The 13385-nt window shown below is 55.0% G+C and overlaps 1 long non-coding RNA gene across 1 annotated transcript; it reads left to right on the top strand.

The window, feature by feature from the left end:
• Positions 1 to 5441: 5441 nt before the first annotated feature.
• Positions 5442 to 9736, top strand: LOC135976482 (uncharacterized). The gene is made up of 4 exons (XR_010593610.1): positions 5442 to 5581; positions 6962 to 7023; positions 8727 to 8800; positions 9325 to 9736. It is a non-coding gene; the product is annotated as an uncharacterized LOC135976482 (long non-coding RNA).
• Positions 9737 to 13385: the final 3649 nt, after the last annotated feature.

Here is a 13385-nt window from a genome sequence, read left to right as displayed (position 1 = left end):
CAACGGAGAGGGTGTACCTAGTGGGTCCGGCAGGGATCAGTCCGGGGTCTGGTACTATTCAATATTTTCATCAAGGATTTGGAAAATGGAGTGGAGAGGGCTTCTTTAATTTGCAGATGACACCAAGGACTTTGGAGCACAGGATTGGAATTCAAAACACCCTTAACAAATTGGAGACTTGGTCAAACTCCATGGCTGGGCCTCTCTCTATAGACTGGGCAGAAGTGAAAGCCCAGAGCCAAACACTCCTCCTCCTGGGCAGTGCGCTCCGACCTCCAATGGTCAGATGCTGCTTAGCACTGTCAGAGCAGCTTTTGCTGGAGGAAAGTATGAAATCCCCATTTGACTGCTGGGGACAGAACCTAGAGGGGGGAGCAACTTACCCCAAGACCCACAGGTCAATAGGAAAACCAGCAATGGAATCCAGGAGTCCTGACCCCAAATCACCTGCTCCAGTCACTACAGCAGAGCACACTCCCTCTTAGAGGCAGGGGGACCGGACATGAGGGCCTGGTTGTAACTGCCAGCTGTGGGAGGGAGTGTGCAGCAGGGGTTAGTGAAGGGGCCTGGAAATAAGGACTGCTGGGTCCAATCCCTGGCTCTGACACTTGGTGTGACCCTGAGCCCAGTGCTCGAAAAGGAGGAGACTCCCCGGGCATTGCAGCCCCAGTGATGACGAGGGGGAACGTTGGGAGCAGATCATGCAATGAACTCCTGCCAGTGCGTGTAGATTGCATTACGTGCACCGCTGTGGGGGGAGGAGGAGCTGCTTTGGCTGGGGCAGGGATGGGGAGGGACCAAACAGGCTGGTTAGTGAGAGGCTGCCTTGACCCCAGACTCACGCCCGCTCCCCGCTCGGTTCCAGGATGGCCAGGCTCCTGAGGAGGTTCAGGAAGAAGGCTCTGCAGGTGGCCCCAGAGCCTGAGGGAAGCAGCTGCCATCTTCCCCAGGAGCAGAGCGGCTCCTCCGTCCCCGCTGGTGGGGAAGGAGCTCCTGGCCAGGCCAGGACGTGGAAGTGCCCAGCCTTCTGGTGGAGAAAACCTGCTCCCAGCGCAGGCGCCGAGGTGGGAGAGGCCAGGCCAAAATGGAGCTGGGCCAGGATGCGGCTGACCAGGCAGGACCCAGCGCAGGAGCGGAGCCGGGCAGGGTGACTCTGGGGCTTGTTGTGTGGGCAGCAGCGGCCCCAGAAGCCCAGCCCTGATTCCCAGCAGGACGTATCACCCTGCCCGGTCACTGAGGACCTTCCAGCCTCCCCAGGGCAGGAGGTGGAGGATCCCTGTCCCACCACCAGCAACTCGGCCCGCTCCCCATGGGACAGCAGCAGTGCCTGGGACTCGGGCAGCAGCGAGGCCGATGGACGCCGCTGCTTTGCTGCAGGTGAGGAGCCAGGCTGGGCTTAGGGAGGGGTGAGGAGGGGGCTGTGAACACCCTGGGCCCAGGCCCTCGACCAGTGTTATGGGGGCGGGGCCCCGGCCTGGGGTCTGGCCTGAGCCACATGAACCCCACTGACACTAGATGCTGCCACTTTGGTTCTTGGTACTCCAGTTGTGGTGGTGGGGGGAGGCACCTCCCAGGGAGTCCAGGACAGTGTGGGGGGATCTCTTTGCTATGGGCTCCTGAAGGAGTTGGGGGCTGAAGGCATCACTGAGAGTGGGGAGTGTGGGGCCCGATCTGCCCTGGGTCCCGGAGGTGGGAAGGGGGCACATTGCCCCACCATGCCCCTGTCCTTCCCCTCAGTGGCAGCAAGCATCACCCTGTCCCCTTCTCTCCCTGATGCAGGGACTGCCAGGGACTCAGAGGACGAGGAGGAGGAATGGGTGGATGTGGCCACAGAGGAGGCTGCTCTCAATAACATCCAAGAGCAGCTCCAGGGCGGAGAAAAGGTACAAATGTTCCCCAGCTGTGCTGGAACCGAGATTGTCCTGCCCCTTCCCAGCACCCTGACCCCCTGCAGAGGGTCTTGTCCCTGATGATCCACCAGCCCTAATGGGGACCTTTCTCCTCCATGATCTGGGACCCCAGAGGTGGGGGTGTTTGTCACACACCAGCCGGGGTATCTTCCCCCCACAGACACTGTCCCAGTTCCTGACCCTGCTTGTGTAAGAGTGGTGGGTGATTTGGACAATGGGTGGGTCCCCACTATCCCCCATTCAGGCCTCCGTCTTGCAGCTGCTGTGTGGGGGCAGAGAGGTCCCTGGCTAACTGGCTTTATCTCCCCATACCCCACTCCTGGTGGGTGCAGGAGGAGGCCCAGCAGCTCGTGTTCCTGCACGCCATCCACCCCGCATGTCACTGCACAGCAGAGAGGGCAGGACACATTGGAGCCGCACTGCTGCAAGGCGGCTGTGGCGGAGAGAATTGTGGTGAGCAAGACACGGTGCCCAGCAGCTGGAGAGAGGACAGAGACATGGGAGGGGCAGCGGTCTCCCCGGGCCAATGGATGGGGGATGGCTGGTGCTGGCGGGGCAACTGAGGGCAAGAATTGCTGGGGCTGAAGTCTGGGGAGAAGAGACGGGAGAAATTCGGAGATTGGTCACTAATGGGCAGGAATCGGAGGAGCGGGGGGCAGGTGGGGGGATCCTGCTGGCTGTGTGGGGCCCTGGCTGTGTAATCTCACAAAGGAGCGTGTGAGAAGTGTCAGTGTGGCCCGAATCTCTCACGCTCCTTTGTCTCCTTTGGGTCTCACAGGAGCTCATTGAGGAGCTGCCTGATAACTCTCCACCCGGCGCCGTCCTCGCTAACTCCCTGATTGCTGTGGGCAACCTCAGGTACCGAGACCCTCCGGCCCGGTTCCCCTAACCCCAGTGCTGCTCAGCCCAGGGCTGGGAGTCACTGCCCCTCCCACTCCCAGGTCACCGCCCAAGGGTGGCTCCTCTGGCAGAGGTGGGGGGAAGGTTCACTCTCTCCTGGCTGGGCTGTTCTTTTCACTCCAGTACCATTGCAACGGCTTTGGGGAGAGGCTCACTCCCAGGATCAGATACAGGAGGGGCAGCAGGGTCCAGGGAACAGGGGCTATTCCTGCCCTGCCACTGTCTGTCTGGGAAACCTTGGCGTTGCCATTCCCTGGCTCAGTGCCTCAGTTTCCATTCTCGCCAGTCTGTGCCTATTTCCCTGCAGTTTCACCTGCGTGTTGGTGCCAGTCCCATCCCCGCACTGCACAGTCTAATACCGTCTCCTGTCTCTTGCAGCACCATGACACCTGCCCTAGAGCCAGAGCTGGAGACCCACCTCCTCCGAGCTGCCCTGCGTGCCGTCTTCACCCAAGACACTGAGAAGGACACCACCCAAGTCCAGGTAGATCATGCTAAAGTCATGGATTGAAGAGCCAGCTGTCATCCTGCCATGAATCCTTGATAATTGCCTGCAGTGGGATGTGAATGAGAGAGGCCAGGATATGTGTTTGGGGGTCTCAGCAGTGCTTCCCAGAGACCCCTCTTCCCATCCTGTGGCAGGTGTAGCCCCAGTTTCCCTAACTCTGACCCATGGCTCTCCCTTGCTTTGCAGGATCTGCACAGGGTCTTGCCAGACCTCCTGGACGCCATGCTGGGGAACCTGCTGGCAGAGTCCCCAGACACAGACAGGCTCCACTACATCTTGGAGGTGAGCCCGATGAGAGGGGTGAGGGCAATTTTACCTTCACTCTTAGATCCATTTTCGAGTCTATCCTCCTAGCTGGGCCCCCAGTGGGCCGTCCTTGGTCAGGGCAGTCAGTGCAGTGCAGTGTCAGGCCCTTCCTCCTTGAAGGTCAGAGGAAGGAGCTGGGACTTCAAGCCAGAGCTCTTCCTGCTTGTGTTGAGCACTAACCACAGGGACTCTGGCTGGCTTGGGGAGTGAGAGTCTGAACCCCTCCTGGGAGATCCAGAAGATGGTCCTCAGAGAAGAGTCACAGGCTCCTTCCTAGAGAAACAGGAGAACCCCAGAGAATCAGCCCTTCTCTCCAACGGGCCCTGAGATTTCTGGGGGGATTGCTCAGGTATCAGGAGTGCAGGGAGGATGGGACCAGCCCCGACACTGAACATTGTCCCAATCTAGAGAGACAATGACAAAATGTGACCTGCAGGATTCAAGAATCGTCCTGCGGGCAACAATCCCCTTCCAAAGCTCTGCAATCAATGAATCAGATATTCCACCCTGCGCACAATGTCTCAGCCCCCTGGGGATGGGGTGTGTGTCTCATTTCCACAACACCTGCACCTGCCCATTGATCCTGATCTGCCTCCTTTCCCCACAGCACATTAACTACTGGATCGTGTCCAGGGTGTCGCAAGAGAGAGTCAGGGCCGTTAGGAGCAACACGGCCCTGCTCAGATCCACCATCACCCTCCCTGAGTTTGACGTAAGTGACCTCTGACCCCAGCTTCCTGACTCCAGGGGTAGGTGGGCTGGCTCCGACGGGCTGTAGGATCTGCTGCTGCAGGGGCTGTGGGTTAGGAATGTTCCTCTTGGCGAGGCAGAGGCAGAGCAGAGAGTGAGCCTGGCTTGAGTCAAGTTCTTCTTGTCCTAGTTAAGTGGTGACTCTGGGCTTTTAAGGGGACCGTGCTCCAGGTTCATGCCTTCCTGTCATCCTGGAGCAGCTGGGGAAACAAGTCCTCATGGAGGGCCCTACCCACATCCCTGTGCTCCAGGCTCCCTGGGGGGTAGAGGAAATTAGGGGTCTGGCTCTAGTTCCTATCCTCTAGCATCTCCTGCAGAGGGGCTGAGGGGAAGGAGAGTCCTGGCCTGGGGGGGACTGGGAGCTGACAGGAACATGCTGATGGAGTCCCCTCTCCCTCTCCTGTCCATTAGAACTGAGCTGAATTCCCCAGGATGGGTCACCACGTGACACAGCTGGCTCTGTTCGTCGGTGACCCAGCCAAGGACATCAGCCAGCAGGCCAGGGAGGGGGTTTACCGGCTCTACCAGCTGCTGCTGCACCAGAGGGGTAAGGAACCCAGCTGGGAAATGGCACCTGCTAGAAGAGTGAGACTGGGACCCCAGCCAATTTCTCTCAGACTGACCCCGGCTGGAAGACGAGTCTCGATCGCTTTCTGTGTTCTACACCACCCCGTGCAATTCTGTTGGGCCAGGCACGCAGCGAGGACTCTGCCCACTGTGCAGCCACCAATGGGATTGGAAGGACACAAGCCCTGCAACTAGAATGACAAATGTGTGTGTGCCTCTCTCCCAGGGCTGACCATCCATGAGGCTGAAGACCTATGTTGCTGGGACTGGCACCAGGACAGCAGGCTCCTGGGCTACAGGAACACAGCCAGGGTGGGGGAGGTAAGGACACTCTGCCAGGGCATGAGACAGCTCAAGGAGTGGGGGTGGCTGGCTCCCCTGCAGTGGCTGCCTGCTGGGGCCACTAGACGGAGATGCTGTTCTATCCCCAGGACGTGGAGCCTGGCTCTGGGCAATCTGGTAATGCGTAACGTCCTGTTGGTTTTAGGTGTTCGGCAAGTTCTTCTCAGAGGGGCAGAGAAGGTTCTTCTTCCGCACGGCAGTGCTGGCCATCCACGAGTCCCTGCCGCAGGTCAGCCAGGCTGGGCTGCTCCTCACCTACTCCCTCCTGAGGGAAGCCCAGCAGCTGATGGGGGACAAGGTGAGCAGCTGCATTAGACTCAGGAGATTGGGGTAGGGCCCAGGCCCCATCCCCATCCTGTGGCCATTCGCTGGCCTGGCAGCAAGGAGGCTGGTGGGCAATGAGAGGGAGAGCAGGTGCTCCTGGGAAGGGAGATGAATTCACCTCCACGAGCAGGAGGGAGCCAGCTTGTGCCCGGAGCAGCTCCAACCCAGCTGTTTAGCCAGGCTAATTAATGACAAGCATTGCCTCAGCACGGACTTATGTTCTTAGGACACGGTGCTGTCGCTCTTGGGAAAGGCAGGAGAGTCCCCCAAGTGCCCTCTGCGAGCCTCTCCTGTCCCACAGAGCCACACCCAGTTCCCAGTGGCCTAGTGTCACCCGAGCCACCACCCAGAGTTGCTCCCATCACTGGGAGCCTGGGAGGCCAAGGACTGAAGGGTGATGGTGACTGACCAGGCAGGGCTGAGGCACATGGGTGGGGGAAGCTTGTCCTGCTGCTGGCAGGGCTGGACCCGCTCTGGAGAGAACGGGAGGATTCAGTCAGCCGGGGCTGCCGATCCGCCCCATTCACCAGGGCTGCCATCCTGTGGCTTCAGCATTAGTGGCTGAGGTGACTTGGGGAAAGGTCTCAACCTCCCCACATCCCACTTCACTGCTGCCAGAATCCCTCCTGCCCCCCCCCGCTAGAGCCCGCTCCCTGCCCAACCTGGGTGGGGGTGGAGGAGAGGGGTCTGAGAACTTGAGCTGTGGATTGGAGGTGGAACAGCTGTCAGGGGCACTGAGGGGGAGGTGGCAGGAGCTCCCCATACAAGGATGGGTGTTGGCACTGGAGGTCACTAGAAAAGACAAGATTCCCTATCGATGAGTGAAGTCTGTTACAAGCCTGCTTCCATTACGGAAACAGCCTGGTATTGGAGAGTGGTGGGGGTGGCCTGTGGGAGAGGATGGCAGGAGCGTCATACAGGAGGGGCAGCAGGGTCCAGTGAGGAGAACAGGGAACGGGTTGTCTGCAGCCCTGCCACCGATCGGTAACGTGATCCTGGCCAGGTCACTCTCCCACCTGGTGCCTCACTTTCTCCATCTGTGAAATGGGGATCATCCCGACCCACATTAAGAAAGGGTTTGATCCTCTGCTCTTGCTTCCCAAATCCCTGCCCTCCTTGCCCCACACAGGCCTCTGCCCTGTTCCTCAAACTCCCATGCCCATGTTAGTGCCTGTGTCACCCCCCAACTGCAAGGCCTCATATACAGTCTCCTGCCAGCAAACTGAAATCGTCCCTAGATCCAGAATAGGAATCGCAGTTCCTGTGCGCTGCCTTGAATGGAGTCTAGACCCTGGGCATGGGGAAGGCCAACGCTCACATCCAGGTAGATCATCAACCTACTCCTCTGTCCCAGGAGCAGGAAGGCCTCCGGTTCTTGCTCCCTTCGGTAGCTGGAGCTGCTGAGTTGGGGGTGCGGTGGGCAGAGATGGGAACAGGCCATAGAATGAATCAAGTGTCAGGGGGAGACTCCCTGTGTGTGGGAGATGATGTTGTCCCTCGGTGGGGAATCCCTTCCTTGCAGATGCTGGGCTTTGGGTCCTGGACTCTGCCAGGAAGCCCAGCTCCTATCCCTAGCAGCTTGGCTGTTCCCTACACTGCTGTGCACCAGCCCCTCTGCAGAGAGCTGCTCTGGGCAAGGACTACAGAGCCAGCTGTCATCCTGAAAACTGACCATTTAGTCCTACCCTTTGTTTCCTGTCTTTTAACCTGTTACCAATCCATGAGAGGACCTTATGATGTACCTGTATGGCACAATAATTCTGCATTGAATCCGTTGATTCAATTGCTTATTCTTTGGGTTTCAAACCCTTTGTTCTCCCCCTGGGCTGAGAGATCTCGGATTGTCACATCTGTCTTTCAGGCTCTGTGCCAGCCTCTCACACAGATATATCCTGCCGTCAGCCCAGCTCAGGGAGCAGTGGGACAGGTGATCTCATCCTGTCAAACCAAGCAGCATGGGTCTCATTGAGGCTCAGACAGAAGATCCCATGCACCTCCTGGAGGTAAGAACCGGTCACTCGTCCTGCCACTTGGGGCTCTTGCAACAAACAGGGGGCTCCTGCTACATATCCTGGTTGGGAGCTTTCCCTGTCCCCGGATCCCAGCCCTGGTACAGAGACCTATTTCTCAGCATGATAGCCTCATTTTATTCTCAGAGGATGTGTCCAGGATCCTGGAGAATGTTTTCTGCAGGAGGTTTGAGCAGGGAAGAGATCACTCACTGTCACGACCCAGGGGTCTTCAACCCAGGTCTGCAGGATTCATGGGAGCAGCCACCCTCCACCTGGCAGCCTGCTGAAAATTGCTTACCTAGGACCCATGAAGTTCAGCCCTGGTTTGAGGCTCCACTCCTGAGGTCCTATTGGAGGAGTCCCAGAGAAGCTAATTGGCCCCAGGCCCTGCTTAAGACAGCAGCAGGAACAGGAAACTGACTGAACACCAGGGCTGCTCCCGGTTCTGGACCATGGGCTGCCTGGTTCTGCTGCCGCTCCCCTGGCTTGATTTCCTGGCATCTAAGTTGTGGTGGTGATCGCAAGTTTGTCTTTTGCTTCTGATGTTCCAGTATCCTGACCCAGCTGACTCTCGACTCCTGTCATGTGAGTGTGGACTCTGGCTCTGACCAGTAGGTCTGGCTGCCCTTGACCCAGCCGTGACATTGACTTTTGTACAATTTCTCCAAAGCCCTTTTCTGCTCTCCAGCAAGATACACCAGTCCCTTGGCTCCCAAAGTCCTAGCTGCTGCTCTTCAAGGGCTATGGGGTAGTGCTTGTATTGCCCCTGACCCCACCCCCACCCCAGCTGCTTTTCCTATGGGAATATCCCTAGAGCAGAGGAGAAATCTGCTCTTCTCTTAGGATCAGTCCCGGCAGTAATTCCACCCACCCTGGCCTCAGCTCAGCTACTTTGTTTACCTGGGGCCAGGGACCATTTTTGAAGTCCTTAGCGTGATTGTGGAGGTGGAGGTGGGAGCAGAGGCTGAAGCTCTAGCCGTTTCCATCAAAGAACACCCCCCTGTCTTTCTATGGTCCGGCTAGGTCTCCCCATCGATCTTAGAGCTGAACCCCAGATGGGAGCTGATAGATTGTCCGTGGTGGGCCAGGTTCTTGTGTGTGATGGAGCTGTGTGCCAGAGAGGGCCAGGAGCAGATGCACCACGCATGGCCAGGACCGGGCTAAACAGCCTGTAATACTAGGTGAGTCAAACCATGGCCACATACAGACACCTTGGGCATCCATGGGGACTGAATCTGAGCCCTTTGCTGCCAAGAGCACAACTCACTCCAGCTTGAGTCATTACGGTAGTGACCCTGCCAGCCCCTCTGAGGGGGCACAGTATTAGCTCTCTTAGCTGGCGCACAGGGATGGAAAGCAACTGGCTGCAAGGTCACCCGCAATGTCACTGCCAGAGGCAGGAAGGAAGCATGGTACTGATACCAGTCCAGCTCCAACCACTAGACCCCACCCACTTCCAAAGCCAGAGAACCCAGGAGCCCTGACTCTGACAGCTAGGCCTTAAATGAGAAGACCAATCTCCCTCCTACTCAGGAAGCCATAGAAGGGACCATCTGCTGAGCTCCCCTGTGCAATGCCACTGCCAGCGACCACTGCTAGTGGGGGCCAAGTGACTGAGCAGGGAACTCCTTGAGAGCCTCCAAGAGACTTGCAGGTGTTTGACTGTGACCCTCTGGGAGCCGTGGGTTTCTGTTCTCCTAGACAGTCAGCCCGTGAGGCCAGTTTGCAGAATGTGGAAGAGCCCTTTGGCGATGGGTTGGAGGATTCACCCTGTAGGTGGCAGCAGCTGCGGTGCCTGGGGTGCCCATGGGCCAAGCCTCCACTCCTGACACTCCAGGCTAATCTCCCACTGCTCTCAGTGGGGCTTGGCTTTAGCTGCTGGGCCTGCGTGCCTAGACAGAGGACTCCGGTATTTCCATCCGGCTGCTCAATGGCAAATGTGCCATGCACAGAAGTGAAGAAGAACGGAAGTGAAAGAGCAAAGCTGGACCATCCTCTGAGCAGCTGCAATCAAGTGAGCAGAGCCGGGGCGAGAAGAGGGAGAACTCGAAGGTGGCTGGCAGCAGTAGGGAGGAAAAGCCTTTGGGAGCCAGGAGAGTCGAAATAAAGAATGGATGATGAACACTGCCGGCTTTGTCTTGTGTGGTGAAGGGTTGAAACGGGGTCTCTTTACTATCACACTAAACTTTACAATAGTGGTGTCTGATGAAAGGGCAGGTCTATGAAGGTAAGAGGTCACTCTAGGGGCTTGAAGTCCCAGATCCTGTCACTAGTGCATGCTTCTACCAGCTGATCTCAACCCAACAAATCCCTGAGGTGGTCACAGTAGTGGGCTCTTGTCCTCTTTTTCTGGACTAGCCACCAGAAAAAGGACACGATACATGTGGTCATGAAAATAGAGAGGCCTCGGAGTCACTTGCAGTGTTGCCTGTGCATATGGCTCTTGTGCGGGAGTACGGCAGGTTACTTTGGACTAGGTAGGAGCCACATGTCAGTGCAGGGCTTTAGGCATCTCTACAAACAGATCACTTTGCGTGGTGTTGTCAAAAAGCTGCACACCCCTTGGCAGCTCTTTTTAGAGCAACATGAACTCCCACAGGGGTTTCTGCTCTAAATGCCCCGGGCCGCAGGGAAGGATTCTGTGGCAAACAGGCCTTTCCCTTGCTCCAATCCAGGCGCTGCTGTTCTGATGCTGCAGAGTTGATCGGGAAGGCTTGAGGGTTCCTGGAGAGCATGCTACAACGCCAGCAATCCCATGCTGCCTCTGCCCTGGGCACACGTTCTCTTTCTCCCCCGGCACCTTCCCAGGGAGGGAAGAAAGGGACACACGAGGTGGAGTCTCTCCCTGGCTTATAGATACTGCAGGATGGGTTAACCCAAGTGTGGACTCAGGGGAATGCTTTGCTGCGGTGTATGGGCCCTGCAAGACATCACTCGTGAAGGGAAGCAGCACTACTCTTGGCACTGGAATCTGGGCAATACGGAAGAGGAGTCAGAAATTCTCCCTGGGGAAGGGAAATGGGGAAACCCAGTGGGACAATGTGTGTGACTGGAATGTTAGTGTCGCTGGGCAGGGTGACACTTCACATTAGACCAGCGGTTCTCAAACTGTGGGTCAGGACCCCAAAGTGGGTTGCAACCCCATTGTAATGGGGTCACCAGGGCTGGCTTAGACTTGCTGGGGCCTGGGGCCAAAGCTGAAGCCCGAGCCCCACTGCCTGAGGCCAAAGCCAAAGCCTGAAGGCTTCAGCCCTGGGCAGGTTGCAGGCACCTTATCTGGGGCTGAAGCCCTTGGGCTTTGATTTTGGCCTCCCCGTGCAAGGTGGGGGGGCTCGGGCTTTGGCTTCCCCCCACACACCTGGAGTGGTGGGGCTCTGGAGGGCTCAGGCTTCGGTCCCCGCTCCTGGGGTCATGCAGTAATTTTTGTTGTCAGAAGGGGGTCGGAGTGCAATGAAGTTTGAGGACCCCTGCATTAGACACATCATAACCTGTTTGACGTTCTTGCTCATTGAGAACCCTGGGACCTCGAATGGACAGGGATCAATCTGCTAACTAACTAACTCAGTGGAGCAGGGGAACCAGTGGGGTACTGGTACAGTTCACTGAATCCAAACCAGAGAGCAGGAAACATTTCTCCTTTTGCACCTGTCTGTGACTTGTGGGAAGAAATGAGGTTAGCCCGGGGGACTTCCTATTGGGAGACAGACGGGGGAGCTCTCACATAGCCAGGAGTAAATCATCCTTGGAGATTTTTTAAAAATATAGATACTTTTCTAATACCAGGTTTTGTACAGTGACTCTATTGTGGGCTTCCTTGTGGTGGATAAAGATGAACTGATCACTGGACTGGATGTTCGTGGTTGCTCTGGGGCCACTGATCCTGACTTGACTGTATTGAGTAAGGACCGGTAAGGAGGCTTTGGAACAAATTGATAAATTAAACAGGAATAAGTCACCAGAATCAGATGGCATTCCCCCAAGAGTTCTGAAAAAACTCACATGTGAAATTCCAGTACTACTAACTAACTGTGGTATGTAACCTGTCCTTTAATCAGCTTCCGTACCAGATGACTGGAGGATAGCTAATATGACACCAATGTTTAAAAAAGGCTCCAGAGACGCTCCCGGCAATTACAGGCCACTAATACTAACTTGAGTACCAGGCAAATTGGGTGAAATTATAGTAAAGAGCAGAATTATTAGACACATAGATAAACACAATTTGTAAGGGAAGAGTGAACATGGTTTTTGTAAAGGGAAATCATGCCTCACAAATCTACTAGAATTCTTTGAGGGAGTCAAGAAGCATGTGGATAAAGGTGATGCAGTGGATCTAGTGTACTTAAATTTTCAAAAAGCCTTTGACATGGTCCCTCACCAAAAGCTCTGAAGCAAAATGGGATAAGATAGAAGGTCGTCTCTGGGATAGGTAACTGGTTAAAAGGCAAGAAAGAAAGGGTCTGACTAAATGTTCACTTTTCAGAATGGAGAGAGTTGAACAGTACTGGGACCAGTCCTGTTCAACATACTCCTAAGTGATATGGAAAAAGGGGTAAACAATGAAGTGACAATATTTGCAGATGATACAAACCAACTCAAGTTAGTTAAGTCCAAAAGAGACTGCAAAGTGCGACAAAGGGAACTCACCAAATGGGGTGATTGGGCAACAAAATGGCAAATGAAATTCAATGTTGATAAATGCAAAATAATGCACATTGAAAAACATGATCCCAACTCTACATCTAAAATGATGGGGTCTAAATTAGCTCTTACAACTTAAGAGATCTTGGAGTCATCATGGAGAGTTCTCTGAAAACATCCACTCAATATGCATCGCCAGTCAAAAAAACAAACCAAATGTTGGGAAAGCATTAGGAAAGGGATAGATAATAAGACAGAAATGTAATACTGCCTCTCTATAAATCCATGGTATGCCCACATCTTGAATACTGGAGCTGGTCCCCCCATCTCAAAAAGATATATGGGAATTGGAAAAGGTACAGGAAAGGGCAACCAAAATGATTAGGAGTATGGAACAGCTTCCATATGAGGTGAGATTAATAAGACTGGGGGGAGTTTTCAGCTTGGAAAAGAGATGACTAAGGGGGGATAGGATAGAGGTCTATAAAATGATGATGGGTGTGGAGAAAGTGAATAAGGAAGTGTTATTTACTCCTTCTCATAACACACGAAGTAGGGGTCACCAAATGAAATGAATAGGTAGCAGGTTTAAAAGGAAGTATTTCTTCGAACAACACATAGTCAACCTGGGGAAACTCTTTGCCCAAAAATGTTGTGAAGGCCAAGACTATAACAGGGTTCAACAAAGAACTAGATAAGTTCATGGAGGATAGGTCCATCATTGGCTATTAGCCAGGATGGGTAGGGATACGAAACAATGCTCTTGAAGTGTCCCTAGCCTCTGTTTGCCAGAAGCTGGGAATGGGTGACAGGGGATGGATCACTTGATGATTACCTGTTCTGTTGATTTCCTCTGGGACACCTGGCATTGGCCACTGTGGGAGGATAGGATTCTGGGCTGGCTGGACCATTGGTCTGATCCAGTATGGCGGTTCTTATGACCAATAGAGGGCAGTCCCAACCAGCAATACTGATACTTGGTGCACTGAAAGGGCTGACTTTCCAAAGCTGACCAAAATGATTAGTGAAAGTGTTTTGGAGAAAAACACTAAACAGAACAATGTGAATGAAAATTGGGCTGGAGCCACATTGCATAAATAGCTGAGCTTGCAATGGCTTTCTATT

The sequence above is a fragment of the Chrysemys picta genome, chromosome 18 (assembly GCF_011386835.1).
Source record: "Chrysemys picta bellii isolate R12L10 chromosome 18, ASM1138683v2, whole genome shotgun sequence".
Taxonomy (NCBI): domain Eukaryota; kingdom Metazoa; phylum Chordata; order Testudines; family Emydidae; genus Chrysemys; species Chrysemys picta.
The sequence above is the reverse complement of the archived record's forward strand: the minus strand, read 5'-3'. Positions and strand labels throughout refer to the sequence as shown.